Here is a 23,645-nt window from a genome sequence, read left to right on the forward strand (position 1 = left end):
AATTTAAAAATTAATAGGCAAGAGCATTTAAGCATTTATTATGACTGCATTCCATATGTTCAGAAAACTACCGAAATTTTTCAAAATTTGATGAAAACTATGAACCCACAAATCCGAATTCAACGAACCTCAAACATAAGCAACATGAGAAAAAATTATACCAAGGCATATTATAATGAAATCGCTTAAAATGAGTGATAAAGAGAAAAACTTTAGAAGCAACTGGGGCGGGAGAGGGGGGCAAATTACATATAAAATAACAAATATAAAGTTCCCAGCAGATTTCTGAAAAAATAATGCAAGGCAGAAGACAGTGGAGTAAAATCTTTAAGGTACTGAAAGAAAGAAACAAACAAACAAATAAAAAATACCCTGTCAATTTAGAATTCTAGACCCAGCAAAAATATCTTTAAAAAAAGATGAAATAAAGACTTTTTCAGACATACAGAACATTAAAGAATTCATCACCAGCATTACTAGAAATGTTAAAGGAAATCCTTCAAGAAGAAAAAAAGTGATACCAAGTGGAAACTTGGATTTACATAAAGATATAAAGAGTGTCATATTGGTAACTACATGGGTATATATAAAAACTGTTTTCTTATTATTGTAGCATCTTTAATCTTTTGAGTTTTTCAAGCAAAAATAATAACAGTATTTATATTATATGAAGAAATAAAATATATGACAATAGCATAAAGTCCAAGAGGGGAGATATGGAATTGTACTGTTTTAAAGCTCTTATACTATACATGAAGTGATATAATAGCGCTTGAAGGTAGACTGTGATAAATTAAAGATATGTACTATAAATTAAACCACTAAAATACCACAACAGGGATTATAGCTAATAAGCCTACAGAGAAGATATGGAATCATAAGAAATACTCAATTAATTCAAAAGTTGGCCCCAAAAAAGAGGGAAAAAGAATAAAGAACAGATGGGACAAATAGGAAGATGGTAAATTTGAACCAAACTATCACTAAATATGAATGTCTAAGCATAGCAGTTAAATGACAGAGATTATCAGCCTGGATATAAAAATAAAACCCTACTATATGCTACCTGTAAGAAGCCCATCTTAAATGTAAAGACACAAATAAATTAAAAATAAATGAATGGAAGGGCATACTGACACTAATCAAAAGAAAGATGAAATGACTATATTAACCATACAAAGAAGGTTCAGAGCAAAGAATATTAGGGCTAAAGAGGGTCATTTCATAATGATAAAGAGGGGCCGAGCCCGTGGCGCACTCGTGAGAGTGCGGAGCTGGGAGCGCAGCGACGCTCCCGCCGCGGGTTCGGATCCTATATAGGAATGGCCAGTGCGCTCACTGGCTGAGTGCCGGTCACGAAAAAGACATAATGATAAAGAGGTCAGTTCATCAAGAGGACATGCATTGATGCACCTTATAACAAAGCTTTAAAATTTATAAAACAAGAACTGATAGAACTGCCAGAATAAATAGACAAATCTAAATTACAGTCAGAGATTTCAAAAATTAATAAAAACAAATACTCAGGGGCCGGCCCCGTGGCTCACTCGGGAGAGTGCAGCTCTGGTAGCGCTGAGGCCGCGGGTTCAGATCCTATATAGGGATGGCTGGTGTGCTCACTGGCTGAGCGTGGTGCAGACAACACCATGCCAAGGGTTGCGATCGCTTTACCAGTCAAAAAAAAAAAAAAAAACCACTCAGAAAATTAGTAAGGATAGCATATAGAAGACTTGAATAACATTATTACCCAGCTCCACCTAAGTGATATTTATAGAACTTTCTACCTAACGACAGCACAATACAGATTCTTTTCAAGTGCACATGCAACACTTACTAAAAGAGCCCATTACCATATTCTGTGCAATAAAATATCTCAGTAAATGTAAAAGAATTTAAGTCATATAAAGCATGTTCTCTGATCACAGTGGAACTGGATTAGAAATCAGTAACAAAAGATGTCTGGAAAATTTCCAAATACTTGGGAACTAAGTGTGTACTTTTAAATAAACTATGGTCAAAGAGAAATTTAAAAATATTTTTAACTAAATGAAAATGTAAAACACAGCATATCAAAATGTATGGAATGCAGCAAAAGCAGCACTTAGGTATTCATAGCATTAAACACCTGCCCATATTAGAAAAGAAGGAAAAGTCGCAAATCAATTACCTCAGCATCTAGGCTAAAAACTGGGAAAATAAAAGCAAATGAAACCCAAAGTAAGTAGTTGAAAGGAAAAATAAAGATCAGAGCAGAAATTAGTGAAATAAAAATCGAAAATTGATGGAAAAACCCAGTGAAACCAAAAGCATGTTGTTTGAGAAGATCTATACAATGTGATAAACATTGAGCCAGACTGAGGAGAAAATTAAAAAAAAAAAAAAAAAGAAAAGAAAAATTACACCAATTACCGGTATCAGAAATGAGAGAAGTTACATCAGTACAGGTACTACTGATAAAATCAGTACTTTAACATATAAAAAGATAATAAGTTAATTTTACAAACAACTTATGCCAATAAATCTAACAATGTAGATGAAATGGACAAATTCCTTTAAAAGCTCAAACTGCCAATGTTCACATAGGAGAAACATATAACCTGAATAGTGCTGTATCTATTAAAGAAATTGAATTCATAGTTTAAAACATTTGCACAAAGAAAACTCCAGGCCCAGACAGGTTCCTGGTAAATTCTACCAAACATTTAAGGAAGAAACAGTACCAGTTCTACACAAACTCTGACAGAAAACTGAAGAGGGGAAAATAATACCCAACATGTCCTAGGAGGCTAGTATTACCCTGATACCCAAACCAGGTAATGTTGTTATAAGGGAAAAAAACTACAAACTAATATCCCTCATAAACATAGATGCAAAAATTCTAAGCAAAAAGATGATATATCATGACCAAGTGGAGTTTATTCCAGGAATGCAAGTTTGATTTAACATTTGAAAATTGATTAGTTAATTCACCGTTGTAATATACCAAAATCATATGAACATCTCAATAGATACAGACAAAGTGCTCTACAAAATCTAACGTTGATTGTTTATTTAAAAAAAAAAAAACAGCAGCTAAGAATAGAAGGGAAATTTTTAAACCTAGTAATGGGCATCTATGAAAAATCGATAGCTAACATCATATTTCATGGTGAAAAACTGAAAGATTGTCTCCTAAGGAAACAAGCAAGGATGTCTGCTCTCACCACATCTATTCGGTATTGGATTGGGGATTCTAACAAGTACAGTAAGGCAAGAAAAGCAACAAAGGCATCCATTGGAAAGGAAGTAGTAAAACTTGCAGATGACATTATCATCTGTGCTGAAAATACCAATGAAATCTACAAAAAAGCTACTAGAACTAATAAGTGATTTCTAGCAAATTTGCAGAATACAAGATCTGTAAACAGTAATCAATTATATTCCTATGTAATAGCAACAAATAATCAGAAATTGAAAAATTTTAAATGCCATTTATAATATCAAAAATATGAAATACCTGTGGTTATATCTGACTAAAGATGTGTAAAAATGTATACTGAAACTACAAAATATTACTGAGAGAAATCAAAGAAGACCTAAGTAAATGGAAAGATAAACCATGTTAATGAGTTGGAGGACTCAAAATATTGAAAATGTCAGTTCTAACCAATTAGATGGGTTGATACAAAGGAACCTCAATCAAAATTCCAGCAGGTTTGCTTTGATAGATATTGACAAGGTTATTCAGAAATTCATATGGAAACACAAAGGACCAGAACAGCCAAAATAACTTTGAAAAAAGACCTGATTTCAAGGCTTGCAAAGATATAGAAACCAAGACAGTATAGTAAGATAGACAGTTAAACAGAATAGAGTCCAGAAATAGACTCATCCATAGGAAGCCAATTAATTTTCTACAAATGTGCAAAGACAGTCCCATGATTTTCCACAAACATGCAAAGGCAATTCAGTGGGAAAAGTATAGCCTTTTCAACAAATGATCCTGTAACAACTGGATATTTATATGTTGTATTTAGAAAATAAACTTTGATTCATATCTCACATCAATACAAAAATTAACTCAAAATGGGTTATGGGTCTAAATATAAAACTATAAAGTCCTCAAAACATAGGAGAAACTGTGACCTTGTTTAAGCAAAGATTTCTTAAGTACAACACCAAAAGAGCAATCCGTTTTTTAAAACTATAAATTAGATTTCATTGATATTAAGAAATTTCTGCTCTTCAAATGATACTTTTAAGATGATGAAAGGATAAATGACAGGCTTGGAAACATTATTTTCAAATCAAAAATCTAATAAAGTGCTTTTATCCAGAATACAAAAAGAACTCTCAAAACTCAATAAGAAAATAATGCAAATAATAAAAAAAAAAGTACAATAGTGGCTTCCTTTCCAATCTGCCATCTGTGGTGAAACCACCACCAAGATGCAGATTTTCATAAAAACCCTTACGGGAAAGACCATCACTCTTGACATTGAACCATCTGATACAATAGGAAATGTAAAGGCCAAGATCCAGGATAAGGAAGGAATTCCTCCTGATCAGCAAAGACTGAGCTTTGCTGGTAAGCAACTGGAAGATGGATGTACTTTGATTATAACATTCAGAAGAAGTTGACTCTTCCTCTTGTGTTGAGACTTCATGGTAGTGCTAAGAAAAGGAAGAAGTCTTACACCACTCCCAAGAAGAATAAGCATAAGAGAAAGAAGGTGAAGCTGGCTGTTTTGAAATACTACAAGGTGGATGAGAATGGCAAAATTAGTCGCCTTTGTCCAGAGTGCCCTTCACACGAATATGCTGCTGGAGTTTTTATGGCCAGCCACTTTGACAGACATTATTGTCACAAATGTTGTCTGACTGATTGCTTCAACAAACCAGAAGACCCCCTGCCCACATGCAGGCACACTGCCAGTGCCTTGGGGCCCCGCCCGGAGGCCTGGGGCATCAAGCCAGGACTGAACCTCCCCCACAACCAGGCACACCACCAGCACCAAGGAGCATGCCAAAAACATCACCTCCATGTGGGTGGCCCACCACAGCCACCACAGTAATCATGGCTGCCACGAATGTGGCTAGATGTCACAACCACCACGCAGATGGCCCACCAGCCACTGGAGTGCATTGACACAAGGAGAGTCACCAGCAGAGACCAAAGAAAAGAAGATGATGTCTCTCTCCACAAAGCCCATTCCAGAGTGACAGAAGACGCATCTGCTCTATGATAATATTGGGGGACCTGATCACACCTCTCAGCAGTGGACAGATCATCTAGGCAACAAATCAACAGAGTAACCATTACTCTTTCAGAAGGAGAGAAGAAATCTGGGTTATCAGTGATGGGAGCAGGGAGGGAGAGGGGGATAGGGAGAGATTGGACAAAGGGCATAAAGAATAAGTACAATTTGTAACAATATATATGCTAGTAATATTGATTTGATCAACATATATCAACATTGAATCCCCAAAATATGTATAATCAACTATGATTCAATAAAAATAAATAAATAAATAAACAAAAAAAAAGAAAGAAAGAAAATAATGCAAAAAATAGAAAAAGGATTTTGAAAAGATACTGAAATGGACAAAAAATCTTGAAGTGAACAGACACTTAAAAGAAAATATATAGGGGCTGGCCAGTTATCTCAGCTGGTTAGAGTACAACCTTAGGACACCAAGGTCATGGGTTCGGATCCCAATACTGGCCAGCCACCAAAAATAAATAAAAATAAAAGATAACTTTTTAAAAGTCAATATTTTTTTTAAAAAAAAAAAAGAAAAAATATATAGCACATGTAAAGATGCTCAGGCTCTTTAGTCATTAGGGAAATACAGACTAAAACCATAATGAGATACCACTGCACACCTATTAGAATGACTAAAATTTGAAGAAACAAGACAAAAACAAAAAAGAATATTAGGCAGCTATTTTAAAAAATGAAGTCAACCTGTATGTGCCAATATGAAATGATCCCCCAATTAATTATTAGATGTAAAATGGAAGGTGCAAAACAATATATATTAACATATCCCTATTTGAGTCAAAATAGGCATTATATATTTGTGTATGTGTGCATGTATAGTTCATCCTTGGAGAACACGGATTTGAACTGCACAGGTCCACTTGTACATGGATTTTTCTCAGTAAATACACATACAATACTATAAGTGTATTTTCCCTATGATTTTCTTAACAATTTCTTTTCTCTAGCTTACTTTATTATAAGAATACAGTATATAACACATATACAAAACATGTTAATTGACTGTGTTATTAATAAGGCTTCTGGTCAACAGTAGGCTATTAGTAGTTAAGTTTTTGGGGAGTCAAAAGTTGTGTGGGGATTTTCGACTACACATGGGTCAGTGCTCCTACCCCTGTATCGTTCAAGGGTCGACTGTATATGTATGTGTCTTTTTATATATATTGTATGTGTAGTGGATTGATTTGTGTCCCCCCAAAACTCAACTGAAGCTTGAATTGTATCCCCCAAGTTTTATGTATTAGAAGCTTAGTCCCCCACTGTGACTGTTAAGAAGGTGGCAAATCCTATTATGAAATCCTATTATGAAAGTTGGAGCCTTGAAGAGGTGATTGGATTGTAGGACCATGCAGTAGTAAATGGATTAAACCTGATGGTCAGGGGCATGGTTCTGAGGGCTTTAAAAGGAGAGGAGAGTCTGTCTTCCTCTCTCTCTTGCTCTCCCTGCTCTCTCTGCTCCCACTGTCTTGCCATGTGAGACCCCTGGGTCACTATCGCCAACACCAGATTGACTTTGGACTTCAACCCTCAAAAAGTGTAAGCAATAAATTTCTTTTTCTTTATAAATTACCCAGTTCCACGTATTTTGTTATAAGCAGCAAAAACAGACTAATACAGTATGTGTACACATTTACATGCATTGGTGCATCATGTGTGTGAGAGAGAGAGAGAGAGAGAGAGAGAGTGTGTGTGTGTGTGTGTGTGTGTGTGTGTGTGTGTGTGTGTGAGGGATTACCTAACAGTAGTTTTTTCTGAAGATTGGGATTGCGGGTTTATAGAAAAGGGAGAGAAGGTTTTCCTTCTCATTTTATTCACTTCAGTTAAATTTTTTTAAACCATATACTTGAATATTCTTTTATAGATTTAAAAAGAAAACTGTGGTTAGAAAGATACATAGAAAGAGGGGTAGGGGGAGAAAAAAACCAAAATTGAGAATTATCAATTGGAATGTAATTACCAAATGATATGATATAATTACCCACTAAAATTATATAATTGAAATATATATAACCCAGTTTGTTTATTCTTTTGAGTCATTGTTTTTGTTTTTTGTTTTTTTGTTTTTTTAAAAAAGATGACCGGTAAGGGGATCTTAAGCCTTGACTTGGTGTTGTCAGCACCAGTCTCACCAAAGTGAGCTAGCCGGCCATCCCTATATAGGGATCTGAACCCGTGGCCTTGGTGTTATCAGCACCACACTCTCCCGAGTGAGCCACGGGCCGGCCCTTCTTTTGAGTCATTGTAGCTGTCATCTTTTTAGGAAACTTTAAAGATTATTCCAGGTTAAGAAATTGATGTTACTGGGACTGGCCAGTTAGGTCAGTTGGTTAGAGTGCAGTGTTATAACACCAAGGTCAAGTGTTTGGATCCCTGTACCTGCCAGCTGCCAAGAAACAAAAAAAGAAAGAAATTGATGTTATGGGTTTGTCCCAAGTAACTAAAATACCTTATGCCTCATTTCTTGATCAGATTGAAGCAAGAGAGTATTATTTTTTCTTTAAGCCTTTTAATTTGAGCTAAAAAATCTACTTTTTAATAGTATGTTAGAGCTATAGTTGTATTACAAGAGGACAGGTACAGAACTAGGGAGGTTGGAAGTATTTTTTTATATAGATGTTGGGCACAGAATTTAAGGAAATAAAAGGAGTTGAAAGTAAGATTTCTTTAGAAATACTATAGGACTTGAACATCTGACCTGAAAGGACCCCAGTTCTCCAATATGATGTAAGTAACCACAAAATATATGTATATAATTGTTGCAGGATTCAAAGGCAAAACTGTATTAGGTAACTAATTATGATAGGGATTATCATGAATGGGTTTACAAAGAATTTTGACATCTCTAAATGAACCTGACTGGATTAATGAAGAGGTAATCTGGGAACTCCCTTTGAATCTTTTGAGATTAGTATGTATTAAAGAGCTCCTCCTCAGTAAAAGATTGCCATATTTGAGAACTAGCATAATTATGGGTGAGGTTTTCCAGCACAAGGAAATACATTTTTAAAAACTGCTTTAGTGAGACAAACATTTGAGGAAATAGCTCTGGCCATTTTTCGAGGTGGGATAGTCACTTTTAAGAGGCAACATTATCCAAAGATTTATATTCTTTTGATCATTTTTTAGTTATTACATTGAAACTGATAGTCAGAATCATGTCTACAAGTAGCAATATTCTAAACCTGATTGTGTGAACCTTCATGATGCCTTTGTCTTCAGAAGAGATTCCTACATTACTTAGAAGATCATGCCATTAGTGCAAGGTGGAGTAGGGCTAAGTATAACTATATTCCCCATTTGAGGATTAATTTCCATGCCTGTCTCTTCAGATTCTAATGAAAAGAGAGTAAAATAAATGTGTATAAAAGCATTTGGAGGGCGGTGAAAATGTAAATGATTGAACCCCTGAGGGCCTGAACTGGGTTTTGTGCCAGGCACAAGGAGTATCTCAGTACACGTTTTCATTGGAGCAAGTTTGGAGGTTGAGCCCTGCTGGTTTGGGGACTTGCTGCCAAGCGAGAGGTGAGTGATGAGTAGTTCTCTCATGAGAGCCCAACTCAGGGATTTTCAAAATGTGGAATCTCAGTGTTTAGTGTTTGGTTTCTGGCATGAATCAGTAATTTGCTATCCATCACTGGTGTTTCATCAGAAACAGTATCAGCCTTTCCATTAATTCTAGTCAGCTGGGTTTCCATTTTCTGGTTTTTTTCTTTTTTCTTTTTAGTGGCAGGGGAGTTCGCATCTTAAATGTTATAACTAGAAATAATATCGGAGGTTATCTAGTCCCAGCCCTCTCATAGATGAGGATATGTCTAGTCATGGCTACCTCAGCGTGGCTCTTCCTTCAAAGCTGCCACAAAACCTCAGGACTGCCATTGTTTTTTGATATCCTGTTTCTTTTTAGTTACCAAGAAGATTTCCTTTTGAACAGATTTCCTTTTGTTTTGTTTACATTCAGAGTTAGGTTTTTATGTTGATTTCTAGTTGGAATCCACATCTGCCTTTGGTTGAAGACAATCTCATTGCTAGCTGATCTTATTCCCCAGCGACACACCTCTCTAGCTTTTTCTGATACCCTGGGACAAACTCTGAGAGTCTAGAGGCCCTTTTTTAATTTTACTGCCACATCACAGTATAGAGAAGGGTAGTGAGTATGGACTCTGGGATCAGACTTATTAGCTTTGTGATATCAGGCAAATTAACCTGTCTTTGCCTCAGTTTTCTCATCTGTAAAATGAGGATAATGTTTATAACTGTTGCCTCACAGAGTTGTCATGAGATACATTGTGAATTGAGAAAATTCACATAGCGTTCACTTAGCTCAGGGCATGGCACATAGTCAGCACTCAATAAAATGATGTGGGGTAGTGGTAGTGGTGGTAATATTAGTAGTAAGAGCAGTTGTTACTGTTTTTGTTATTGTCACTTCTCTTCAGGACCCCCCCCACCAAAAGAAACACCGCTACCTGCAACCGTTGACTCTTGGGCTCCTGAGGTTGAGAGTTAGAGCCAAAGGTGGGAACGCTGAAGGGGGAGGGATGACGACCTTGGAATGGGAGGGAGTGGGTAATTCTAACTATTCGGGGCACATGGCTTTCAGAGGGATGGACATGAGCTGTCCTCTTGCTAGGGGAAAACAGAACCAGTTTTGGAACACACCACGAGGAAGTGTGCAAATCTACTCCACTGCTGTTTCAACAGTCTCCATCCTCAGGGAGGAAGGCCAGCCTCAGAGAAGCACACTTGTACTCTAACGTTTTGAAGAGTGCGTGGACCAAATGATAAGCTTAATTCTACATGTAATGGCATTCATTTCATATGCCTCGAATGTTATACTAGGTGCTAAAGAAAACAGAATTTCAAGGAAATAAAGGGCATCCAGATTGGAAAAGATGAAGTCAAACTGTCCCTGTTTGCAGATGACATGATCCTATATATCGAACAGCCTAAAGCCTCTACAAAAAAACTCTTGGAGGTGATAAATGATTTCAGCACAGTAGCAGGATACAAAATCAACACACAAAAATCAGTAGCATTTCTATTCCCAATAGTGAACATGCAGAAAGAGAAATCAAGAAAGCCTGCCCATTTACAATAGCCACCAAAAACATAAAATACTTAGGAATTGAGTTAACCAAGGATGTGAAAAATCTCTATAATGAGAACTACAAACTACTGCTGAGAGAAATTAGAGAGGATACAAGAAGATGGAAAGATATCCCATGCTCTTGGATTGGAAGAATCCACATAGTGAAAATGTCCATACTACCCAAAGTGATATACAAATTCAATGCAATCCCCATCCAAATTCCAATGACATTTTTCTCAGAAATGGAAAGAACTATCCAGACATTTATATAGAATAACAAAAGATCATGCATAGCCAAAGCAACGCTGAGCAAAAAAAATAAAGCTGGAGGCATAACACTACCTGACTTTAAACTATACTACAAAGCTATAATAACCAACACAGTATGGTACTGGCATAAAAACAGACACACTGATCAATGGAATAGAATAGAGAATCCAGAAATCAACCCACTCACCTACAGCCATCTGATCTTTGACAAAGGCACCAAGCCTATACACTGGGGAAGGGACTGCCTCTTCAGCAAAGTCAGGCACAGAAAGAGAAATACCACATGTTCTCACTTATTGGTGGGAGCTAAAAATAAGTAAATAAATTCACACACACACACACAAAAAAACCGGGTGGGGGAGGAAGAAGACATAACAACTACAATTCCTTGAAATTAATACGACAAGCAAACAGAAAGGACATTGATGGGTGGGAGCAGGGAGAGAGAGGAGGGAGGGGGGGTTTCGGTAATGGGCCACAAGAATCAACCACATTGTATATCGACAAAATAAAATTAAGAAAAAATAAAGAAAGAAAGAAAACAGAATTTCAATCTTGTGCACCCCAACAAGAAGAGGCAGTTGAGGTGGGAAATGAAGGTCTGGGATTTGGACAAGCCACAGTCCTCCTGACACTGCCCCTAAAACGTGTGTGGCCTGGAGCTCTCACCTCTCTCTGGGCTTCAGCGGTAAAGCCCAGGGTTTGGACTAAATGACCACAGCTCCTTTCGGTTTTAATGTAATGCTGAGTCCAGTAAAAGAGAAACCCAAGCCTTCTTCCCTTTATGCATTAGGTTTTTGTGTTTCTGCACATACATGCTATGAAAGAGGTGGTAAAATGTCACATATTAAGGAAGAAAGGTTTCTCATAATTTTGAACAAGTCAACACTTCTATGACTGTTTTCTCACCTGTAAAATGGTTATCAGTACCCAGGGCCCTACCTCATAGGCTGCTTGTGAACATTAGATAATAAAAAGATTGTAAAACACTGTGTAAATGTCAAGTGCTATGTAATGGGAAAGAGTAACCTCAAATAGGGTAGGAAAACTCAGCATGGGAAAATAAAAACTATAGATTTTAGTGCTTTAGAATAGCACAGTTTGGGGGGACTGCCTTCAAAATCAGACCGTGTTGCTAGAAATTACTTCACTGCTTCACAACCCAAACGCCTTGCAAGAAGTATAAGTCAACCTTATTTATTTCAAAATCCAATCAAGAGTAGTGTTGCAGTGTTCACTTTACTGCAGAGTTAAGAAGCGCGGTCCGCTCCCTGCAATCACATATTTATTTGCAGGGGTAGAATCTGGAGAGTTTAGAGAGCCGTGGAGGAAGTCTGGTCTCCAGGGTGCTTCCTATAAGCTTCAGTCAGCCATGGCCCTTGCAAGAACAAATAGTAGTTCCATATTTCATTTATTTGGCACCTTTGTCTAAGGAGATCAAAACTGCTTTGTGGACTTAATCTCTTTAATTCTGACAACATCCCTGCCATGTAAGTAGCTACTATCATCCTCATTCTGCTGATATGGAACCCACGGCCAGATAAGAAAACTGGCTTTTCAAGGGCACACACAACAAATCAACATCAAGAATGGGAGTTGGATTCTAAATTTTATTTATCGTCTTTTTCCCATTTGTCCACATTCTCGTGAGTAAAATAAATTTGAGAAATCTGTAAAGGGCATGCTTTTGTCTCCGATTAGCAGATTCTTAGAAAACTGGCAGACTTTCTGAGCCTTCCTATCCGCTGTTAGATAATCTAGAACTTTTGACCCTAGGTACATTAGGCATTAAGGCCATGTTAATAAGTATTGCAAGGTTTATGGTGTCAAATATATCTGGGTTTGGCTAGCTCTGTGAATTTCAGTTTTCAGTAAAACATGAATACTAGTACTTGCATCAGAGTTGTGTCAATTAAATGGGGCAATGTGTATAAAATGCTTAGCACAGAGGTTGGTTGGCATATAGTAAGCCTTCAAGAAATAATAACTCTCATATTACGAAACAAACAGGTTCTTCGGTTAGCTGTTCTCTTGTTAAGACTTCCACTGAATGTTTAAGCTCTAGTCAGGCAAATCTGGATATATTACAGGTTCTCTTTTTAAAAGAATGCTTCAGATGTTGCTGTAGCAAGCCTGATCCTTTCCCCTTTCCTCTTCGGTGTACCATCTTGGTTATGAGAAGACTTCTCAGGGAGCAGTTCCTGCACTTTAGCTTGGATTTCTGTCAAAACAAGATTACCTCTTTAGTTGACCCTGTGAGAAGCTATTTTGTCTTATGAACCAACTTTTGATTTCAAAATTCTTTGGGTTCTCATGAATGTGGTAAGCTACCATGCAATGTGCTTGGAAATAGTCCAGTTTGGGTTCTCTGAGATAGTTAAAGAGAGAGAGAGAAAGTTGATCTAATCCATTTTGGAATTTGGAAGAGACAAAATTGTCTGATGGAACTGTAAATCCAATATCATAGACATTAATTGCTGCCAGCAGCCTTTGTTCCCAAATGGTGGACACATACAGAAAATCAAGTGTCCTGGGCCCCACTCCAGACCTATGGAATCAGAATCTCCAAGAGTGGACCTAAGAATTAGATTTATATCTAATATAGTTTTCCTTGTGGTTCTGATACTCTTCCAGATTTGAGAACCACCACTCACGGCCATTTTCCAGATGAGGAAAATAAGGCCCAAGAAGGGAAGCAACTCCACTGAGATCACTCACAGAGCTGGTTAATGGCAGAGGCCTGCCTGGGACTCAGATCACCCTCCCAGTCAGTGCAAGGTTTTTTCCACTACTCTCCCCAGGCCCTTGGGTCTACTGTTGACTCAGGAGAAGTGGACAGAGATGTGTCTGTACTTTCTCATTGTATCGTAAAGATAATAACTCCTGACCTTAAAGGGCCATTGTGAGGTTAAATTAAAGAGTGTTCAGTTCACTTGATCCTTTACTCAGTCTGTTCTTTAGTCAACTGAAAGGGTGCTAAATTAAGCCATTTTGCAGAGGTCTGAGTCATCCAGTGGCAGCTGTCTGTGCCTCACTGGAGGTGCTTTGATCATTGTCATCTAAATGCATGCGTTAAGTACTATCATAGCACAGCGCTCCAGGCTGTGCTAAGTGAGTTACCCAGATAATGGTCTCTGCCCTTGACAACTGCAAAGCAAAGAGACCTAAAGATTATTCACACAGCAACCGAACACTGATAGGCGATAGAAGACAAGGGATCTGTCTATGTTGAATTCAGAGAATCTAATCTTCCTGTCTAGAAGGAGTGTGGGGACATCCAGTGTGCCCCCCTCACTTAGAGAAGTGAAGTGTTTTAGCTCAGGTCACCTAGCAAATTGAGAGCAGGTTGTGTGACCTGACCAGACAGAGTTCTTCCTACTCCCTATACTGGAGCAGAATTGTTTTCCTCAAGAGTTGCAATGTAATGGTGTTCATTATATTTAATCAGAAGAGGCTTTGGTTGGGAGTTGGCATTTCTAGGACATCTTGAGATCAGGCCATTAGAGCTCAGGATATGGCAAAGGGGATGGTGGGCAGAGTGTGTTTTAAAAGGACTAGACCAAAAAAGATTATGAAGTGTCTTGAAGCCACCTGGAATAAAGTCTTGAAGCAGTGGATGAGGTTCTTGGGTGTGTTTGATACCACAGAGGGAAGTCACAATAGGACTCTGAGAAGGTGGCCAAACACTCAAAAGTACTGCCAATGAAAGGCCTCTGATAGGATAGGATGGAGTGTTTGGGTGGTGGAAAGCAGCTCTGAAAAATCATCGCCACCATTTTTTAACAGCCATTAAGTGCCAATCTCCATTTTTAGCATTTTACATAAAACGTCTTTATCCTCAGAACAGCCCTACCAGATGGGTGTTTTTTCTCCAAACTGTTGTTTTTCCCTTTGCAGATGACAAAACACACAGGGAGATTGGGGAACTTGCTCAAAAAACAGAGGTACCGAGGGAGGCAGTATTTAAGCCCATGTTGTCTTCTTCCAAATCTTTCTGCTACACCTTGAGGCCTCTCTAAGAATATTGGGAGGAGAGTTGTCTATAACCAAAGAAGGAAGCAAAATGGAGGATATTCCACAGAGTGAGGAGGAGAAACAACATGAGCTCTTGCAGTGGTCTGAATTATGCTTAAGAAAGGACAAGTGGAAAATGAGTAGAGGTTACATATTTGGCATATCATTGATATGGTGGCATGACCCAGTGAAAAAGAAGGGAGGAAGGATCACAGAAGAAATATAAGTATGTGTCATTTATAATGAGTTACTGATGATTTAGGGTGTTTAAGATTGAAAACTAGGCTTTGCTGACCAAAGGGGAAAATTCAAAGTGGATAGATGATGAGGGCCAGCCCATGGCTCACTTGGGAGAGTGTGGTGCTGACAACACCAAGGCCACGTGTTCGGATACCTATATAGGGATGGCTGGTTAGCTCACTTGAGAGAGCGTGGTGCTGACAACACCAGGTCAAGCGTTAAGATCCCCTTACTGGTCATCTTTAAAAAAAAAAAGTGGATAGATGATACAGTGGCATCAAGTGAGACAGAGCCTCAGCAAACATCATGTATGGACCTGTGTGCATATAGCATTGTACTAAGACATTATAACAAGGAAGTGAATAGATAAGAACTAGGAATATTAAAAACTAGGAGAGGCCATATGTTATCACACAACATCTTGTAATGGAGAGAGAAGAATAGGGAGAGTTAAGCCTAGCAGCACCCCACTCCCAGTAGGAATGGATCATTGATGTGGTTATGAAGAAGATAGGAATAACAGAGCACTGAAGCAGAAGGTGAAAACAAACTCATCCAGTACCCTGGTAAAGGAAGAGAAGACCTGCTGAGCATTTTATTATGTGCTGAGCACGTTAAATAATCAGATATTCAATTAAATTAGATACTTACTTTTGCAACAGTCCTGCCAGTTGTGTTGTTCCATTTCAGAGGTGGGAAAACTAAGGCTCTGAGAGGGGTGGTCACTTGCCTGAGATTAAACAGCTAGGGGAGGCAGGACTCACCCAGCCCTGACTCTGAACCCTGTGCTCTTGCCACACTGCCTCAGCCAGAAGTTGGAGAAGGGGGAGGAAGACTGGCTATGTGGAGAGTCAGAAACTGTGAAAGGATGATGAAGATAAGAGTAGATTCGGAGGAGCGATGAGGATACTGGTGGCCTTATGGGTGACACTGCTGTAGAGCAGAAATGGGAGAAGTTGGCCACAGGAAGTCCATATGGTTGGGTTCACAGTTTCATTTGCCATGTGGTGGCATTTTACTGCCAGGGTATCTGGAAGATTAAATATTAGCTGCATTTAATTCTCTCTTATGGGAAACCTGAGTTCATTATTTGAAAATTCTTTGCAAGCCACTTTTTATTCTACGTAAGATTGGGCTTCCAGGTTGGTGCATCTTCAAATTATAGATCCAGGAAAAATACTCACTTTTTTTTTTTTTTTTTTTTTTTAAAGATGACCAGTAAGGGGATCTTAACCCTTGACTTGATGTTGTCAGCACCATGCTCACCCAGTGAACTAACCAGCCATCCCTATATGGGATCCAAACCCATGGTCTTGGTGTTATCAGCACCACACTCTCCCGAGTGAGCCACAGGCCAACCCCTCACATTTTTAAACTGATGATCCTGTTGGCAACGTAGACATTCACACCAGCAAGTCATCTGGGAACTATGGGAATCCTTTCCCCCAATTAACTGTGATTTGGCCATCTATGTTTAGTAATATCCCCGAGTCTGATCATCTTGTCCTTTCCAGTTCAAGATGGGCTAGTTATTGCTTGTGAAATTATGGATTTGTACGAATTGCAACTAATTGATAGAAGTCTTTAATTATAATTTGTGAAAATGGGGTTAGCCTGTATGAGGTCTTTGTAATTTTTTTTTCTTTTTTTTGATAGATGACCAGTAAGGGGGTCTTAACCCTTGACTTGGTGTTGTCAGCATCACGCTCTCCCAAGTGAGCTTACTGGCCATCCCTATATAGGTATCTGAACCCATGGCCTTGGTGTTATCAGCACCACACTCTCCCAAGTGAGCCACAGGCTGACCGCCCCCCCCTTTTTTTTCTTTTTCTTTTTTTTTTTTTGTAATCTTGAGGTGTGAGAAGAATGGGCAAATGTTTGGCTTTAAAAGTAGGTGTCAGTGGCAAAGTAAGAAGTCTGTTTCTTCTCACTGGGAAAATGTATTCCAGCCACTGATTTAATTTCTGTTATTGGTGCTGACTTGCAACCCTACCCCCTGCCCCAAGTATGTGACAGGTTTCAACATGATTCTTCTTTGTAGTCCATTGACTGTTGTAAAATAATGCTGTGATTATAAGGTTTCCTGAATATAATTTGCAAAATGTTAGTAATAATCACATTGCATCTACCTGCCGTACTTGGGTAACCATCTCTATTGCTCAATATACTTAATATTGGTCATAGTGAAACATGTTTTCATCACTTGAAATCCGAAATTTTACTTGCTAGTTTACTAATGGCCATTTATTTCTGTAACATAAATTAGGTTGTTGTGCAGTTTTGGCTTGCAAATAGGTTGACTCTTGAAAGCAACAAGTTTGCCTTGAGATTAAGTATAGGGAGTCATTGGAGGTGACTATTCACAAAAACTTTGTTTGTAGGACAGTCTGATAAATCTCAGGGTAAAATTTTGATAATGATTATAAGGATAAAGGATTTAAAACTGAAATGGATTTTTGAGACCATGGAGTCTACATTCTTCCCTATTCTTATTCTTTTATTTTTCAGGTTGAAGACAGAACGAGGTCAAGAAAGATGGTATAAGGGGCATAACCTTCCGGGTCACATAGCTGATTAGTGTCAGAACTGGAAACTTTCAGTCATTTTGGTGCTCTTTCCACCAAAGTATTGTTTTCTTCTAATTGGCAGACAGTTGACTTGAAGGCACAGTGTTTTTCTACCCTAGATGTTGGTTAAAAAAAAAAACTGGCCTTTTATATAAAAGCTCTTGAGGATATTTCTTGTACAGTCATATTAATAGAACACAGAAGTTTCTTCCTGCAGGATTTCTCTGAGTCTCCTTGGCTTGAATTTTATTCTCACTTTTCTTTTGAAAAGCCATGTTCCTTTTCACTTAGGAATAACGAATCTTATTTGTTCTGACAGCAGTCTACAAACATCTATTGCATCGAAATTCCCAAGTGGATTAAAAAACTACTAACTACTGGTCCTTTCTGAATTTCATTAGCAGTGGCAGTAAATATTTCATCAGAACCTCAGATGCAATATAGAGAAGGGAAAAATCAAGTTAGCAGTTATATAGTTAACATTGTATAAGATGAGAAAGCCTGCATTATAAAATCCTGAGTGTTGTAACCTCTGCTGTACTTTTGGATCTGCCTGCAGGCTGTCTACCCTTTCAGAATGCAGTGCCTGTTGGCAGTAGTGGGATTTCAAATGAAATTTATTACAGCAGTAATAAAATAGCATATGTGATGAAAATAAATGATTATGGAAAAGGTTTCTTGATAAGGACTGAATTGGGCCATCATGGTGCTTCCAACATCTTAGGATCTCAATTTGGACCAAAGGTTTTTAAAGGATTTTCTGAAAACTGAATTATAGCTCTATCACTGGATTTACAGTTGACATGAAGGGCAAGGATGAGCAGACAGGCTGGGGAGAGCACAAAGTGCCTCATCACAACATACGACTTACCCTGAGAAATCTTGTCAAAACTGCTCTGTGTTTATAATTCACATGCAGAGACGATACATTTTTAAAACAGCTCTGACTCTCCTGGCTACTATGGAAGGGTCATGTCTGGTGTCATTCAGGTCTGCCCTGTGCCCTGTCCACCTCCTAACTTCCTCTCCATCAGCCTTACTGTTCTCCAAATGTACCTGGTCTCTCTTGCCTCAGGGCTTAGTGGGATCTCCCCACGCTGCTTGCAATGGCCTTCCTCCTCAGCAGTCCACTGCTGAAGCCCACAGAACTTAACCCACAAATTTTCATGGCACTTTCAGCATGACGGGCAATGCAGTTAGTGGTTGTGGGTGGGTGGGTAGAAGGAAAAGGAAGCAAGCAGACGAGCTCCTGTGTAGCTTACATTTTAGGAGGCATTTAAATAATCATAATCCTGGAAAAATATCAAGTAATATCAGAAAACTTGCCTTCAGGTGCTTCTATTGCCTAGCAGCACATTGTAATGGATGTAATAGGGCATTTATACCCAGTGTTGGAACTGCTGCTTTTAAATCCCTCTGCTGAGAATGATGAAGTGACAACCATCCTTTCTCTCACATTTTTGCCTTTTTCTTCAAGATTCCTCCCAGCGTCACTGTCCCTCCTGCAATTATTTTAAGAAGCCTCCCTGTGAGCTCCCACGGCCCCCTAAACTCACCTCTCTCCTAATGCTCATCACACTGCTAAAGCCATGGCTTTCCTTGTCTATTTCAACCCCCTCCTCTGTGCCTAGTAGGTGGTCAGCAGACATTTACTAAATGAAAGTTGCATGAATCATACCTTGGGCTCCTAAATGAGGAAGAGAAAATAAATTTTCTTTCAATTTTACTCCTGGTCCTAGGAAACCATAAACCTCATATACTAGTCTCTTAATACATGTTTGTTTGACCATAATAGGGCTTTGAGTAGCACCAATGCTACTAGACTGTCACTGTAAAACTTGGTTAAAATTTGAAAGCTAATGCTCTTTACTATTTACTGATGATAGGTAAGTTTAATTGCCTAAAGTTTAATTAATCTTTGTATTAATTCTGAAAAATAATGTAAGTGAATTAGTTCTGAAAAATAAGAGAAGTCCTATTTTTAGTATTCCTTTCTCATCTATAAATCTGTTATAAATTGAAGTATGTTTGACTGACTGTATTTCATTCTTTTTACTTGTTCTTGCTTTGCCATTTTGATCTTCTTAGATGTTGAATTATATTTTTAGAATGAAATAGTCATAGGTTTTTTTGTCATTAGCTATTTTACTGTTTAATTTAGAATAAAGAACAGAATGATAAAATTAGATACAAGAGGCCTCTGTGTGTCATCAAGTAACCTAGTCTACTTTTGGTAACAAAAATAAAATTCCCTTTAAATAATTGCTAGCTCATTTTGAACCAACTTTGTTTAGATGAATAGCCTTCAGTCTGTGTGAAGAAGGTATGAGAAACTCATCTCTCCCTCACAAAGTTTTTTCCTGACAATTAAAATTTTCTTTTTCTTAATTTTATTCCATTGCTCCTAACTATGACCCCAATAATAAGTGTGTTAATTACACTCCCTGTATAATTTCTCTGCCTCCTTGATTCACCTTCCATTTATTTGTAGCCTGCCTTCTTTATTTGTTCCTGAATTCCCTGCTTAACCTATTCCCTCATTGGGCTTGTGATTGAGGGCCTCAGAGTGAGAGGCTTCCCCAGTTGCATTAACCAGTCACCTCTCCATACACACACACACACACACACACACACACACATTTTTCTGTAGTAAGAGAATTTTTAACTAAGGAAGAGAATCATAGTCAGAGGAATTGGAGCACTGTAATAAAGCCTTGCCCTTCTGTGATGTTGGAAGAGGTGTGCTCGTTACTTGGGGCCAGCTCACTACTTACTGCATGATCCAGATTTGATCCACACTCTAGGCTGCTCGTTGTGCCTACCACCCAACAGCCTCCTCTGCATTATGTGCTCAGAAAGGTAGTTATTTAATACCTTTTCATTTACCTATAGAGTTCATAAAACAAGTTCGAAGAGCCTTTTTCATCTCTCTTTTTTTCCTTCCTTGCTTCCTTTGTTTTGTTCCCGTTTATCCATGTGTTCTTTCACTTATGGTAATGCTGTCATCTGGGGCTTATGCCTGCAGGTAGACTGCAGTGCTAGGACTTGGACCCCCAAAGGCTTTGAAAATGAAAAGCAAAATCAACCAGTCACCTTGCTTTGCCCTTTCAGAACTTGTGTCAAATTTCTCCTTGTATTGTTTTTGTTACTGCCTTAATCCTTTTTATTAGGGTTTTTCCTCTAATGAGGGCGAAATATTTTATCTCAACTTCACAGTGTCCTAAATGAGATAGAGGAGAAGAAAGAGTGATAGCCTGCAGGAGATTTAACACCTCTCACCCAAAGTCCATGCCTGCAGAAAACTGTGAGACTCTTCTCTCTGGGTCTTTCACAACACCACACTTCTTGCTCTGCAGAAGAGCTAGAAAGTGAACAGAACCAATTTGAAGCCACCAAGGACCCCTTAAGGTTGGATTCCATGTGCCACACACTCGGGATCTGGAGATGGGAAAAAAAAGCTGTTCCTGCCTGTGTGGAGCTTACAGATTAGTGGAGGAAACAGCCCCATAAACAGACCATTAAGAATGATGTGTTTGATGTGTTAAGTGCCAAGGAGGGGGAGGTCCCTGGGGGCCCCTGGGTGGGAAGTTTTCTTAGAGGAAGGTTTTGGCTTTGGCAAAACGCTCTCCTGGGCTGCTTCTCAGTTCTCTGCATTTCTGTATGGCACAGCCCCTGTAGATCCCGCTTCTACCTCCCTGTCATGCTCACTCACAATGATCACTTGCCCTGGAATATGTGAGCTTTCAGTAAGGAAAGAAAAATCTGTCCCTCTTGACATCTTTGGGTGTGGGTAAGGAAAAAAGTAAATGTTCCATGCTAAGCATATTGTCAAATGCTGTGAATGTCATGAAGGAGGAAGTGTTAAAAGTGTGATTTCTTCATGTTTACAAAACGAACAAATGACTCAGATCTATTATACACATTCACAAGAGCTGTGTCCTAAGCTGATCCTGATTTTGAAGTCATGTGTCTTCCTTTGCATGGGGGGAAGGTTTAAGGGTGAAAAGTGGAGGGAAGAGGGGGCTGGGGGACAGGAAGGAAGGCTCAGAAGCAGCAGCTTTGTTCTAGGGCATTTGATCAGTGGTGCCTTTCCTTGGGCTCTGCAGGATTAAAAATTTCCCTCATCCTTTCTTCTTCCCTCCCTCTCTCCCTCCCTCATTTCATTTTATTTCTTCCTTCCAGTCTGGGGGAGGGGGTGTGTGTTTTCCGTTAGGCCAACTTCAGAGAAGAACCTGAAAACTAAAAACAGATGTCAGTGCAGACCGGAGTGTCATATGGATTCTCTACTCTTGGAATTTTGGGCAGCCCTGCACTGATTGGCTCTAACCACTTTGCCAAGCAGTGGAACTGAGCTACATTTTGGGTGGCTTCACTGACACTTTTGTTGACAGGATTGTTAAGCCTCACCACATTTGGACCCTCAGGCTTTGACTTTTCTTAATTTCTTCCATATCGAATATACTTTTGGATTATTCTGACTTTTTTTAATGCATGAGTGTATTGTGCACTATGAAGCAGATCAAAAATAAATCTTGATACTCTATCAATTGCATGGAAAAATGAAAAATAAGCATGTTTCATTAATATCAAGATTCTGCGGCATTTTGTAATTACCGTGCTGAGTAAAATTCTGTGTATTAACGTATTTGATTAAATTCAGGGTCAGTGGAAGAGAATGTGCTCTGGTCATTACAGTCTCAGGACAGCAGCAAGCACTGAAAAATGTGACCAGCTCTGCCACCACCCATGCTCACTCAGTAGCACAGGTACTTCCTCCTTCACTGCGTTTTATCCCCAAATAGACATCTTCAGTGGTTCTTTACCTTTTATCCTTTGAGGATTAAAATTTATCATTTATTCAGAGAATCTTTACAAAACAAATTATGATATTAGGGTTAGCTCTATTCTGTTGTTAAAGTCTCACATTCTAAAATGGGGTAACCAGAGGGGGGGCTAAGGGAGGAATTGGTAAAGGGCCGTGAAAATCAATTACATTGTATAATGTTGAATATGCTAATTATTCTGATTTGAGCATCACATATTGCACACAGGTATTGATATTCAACTTTGTACTCCACAGATATGTACAATCAACTGTTTCAATTAAAAAAAAAAAAAGCCAGACACAAAAGGCCAACAATAAATAAATAAATAAAAAATAAAGTCTCATATTCTATACCAGTATTTCATTATTTTGTTCAGAGCTCTGAAATTGAGACAGAAGAGAAAATATTATATAAATTAAATTGTGATGTATTACATTGTAGGGGGTGAGAGAAGTTTAAAATACTACAATTGTTATTAGGATGATACATCTAGAAAATATCAGAGATTGAAATGGTATCATAGTCCCTGTCTTACTTACATTTCAAAATTGAAACATTGCAGTTTTGAAGTTGAGCAATTATAAGTCTTAAAGTTCCTTTTTTTAATAACGTGATCTCTGGACTTTATTTCATCATTTGTTTCAGTTTGACAAATCCATCCATCCTCGTTACCATCAATCCTACTTACCTCATAAATAATGCTTGATCTCATGAAGAGTACTAGATATAAAAATCTCAAGCTAAATAATTATTCTACAAATATCTCAAATTTTTCTTGATTTCAGTACTACCAGTTCATGTATACAGTAGTTATGTCACCTGGGCCCACAACATTTCATCATATTTTCTTTCAAACTCTGTTCTGTATACTACTTATTTTAAAATAATTAATCATCTACAGCTTTAATCTCACATCTTTCACCTCATAAGCATTTTCTGATATTAAAGATTGTTTTTAATAACTATCAGATTTTGTACCTGGTGATGCCATAGTTCACTTAAATTCTCAGGTATCTAGATTTCTCTGGTGTTTCTCTATTATAAAATCTGCTGTGGGGGCTAGCCAGTTAGCTCAGTAGGTTAGAGCACGGTATTATAACACCAAGGTCAAGGGTTTGGATCCCTGTACTGGCCAGCTGCCAAGAAAAAAAAACTCCTGTAATTGAATATCACTGCATGTACACTCTGTCCTACCTTGGTATACTCGACAAGCATAAAACAATTTACACATTCTTAATAATTGATTATTCTTGTATTTGCCGCGGACATAGATGATTTGGGGCAAGGAAGTAGAATCAGAAATTATCTAAAGACATAATGTGGAGAATTTTACTTCTGGGAATATGACCTCTATCATCTTGCTTTTTGGTAATTT

The 23,645-nt window shown here is 38.2% G+C and overlaps 1 protein-coding gene and 1 pseudogene across 4 annotated transcripts in view; both read left to right on the top strand.

Moving 5' to 3' along the window:
• The window catches only part of NSMCE2 (NSE2 (MMS21) homolog, SMC5-SMC6 complex SUMO ligase), a 248,005-nt gene that overhangs the window by 203,838 nt on the left and 20,522 nt on the right, over nucleotides 1-23,645 (top strand). The window lies entirely within an intron of this gene.
• LOC134364150 (ubiquitin-ribosomal protein eS31 fusion protein-like) lies at nucleotides 4,429-13,331 on the top strand (annotated as a pseudogene).

Source organism: Cynocephalus volans, chromosome 15, assembly GCF_027409185.1.
Source record: "Cynocephalus volans isolate mCynVol1 chromosome 15, mCynVol1.pri, whole genome shotgun sequence".
NCBI classification, from domain to species: domain Eukaryota; kingdom Metazoa; phylum Chordata; class Mammalia; order Dermoptera; family Cynocephalidae; genus Cynocephalus; species Cynocephalus volans.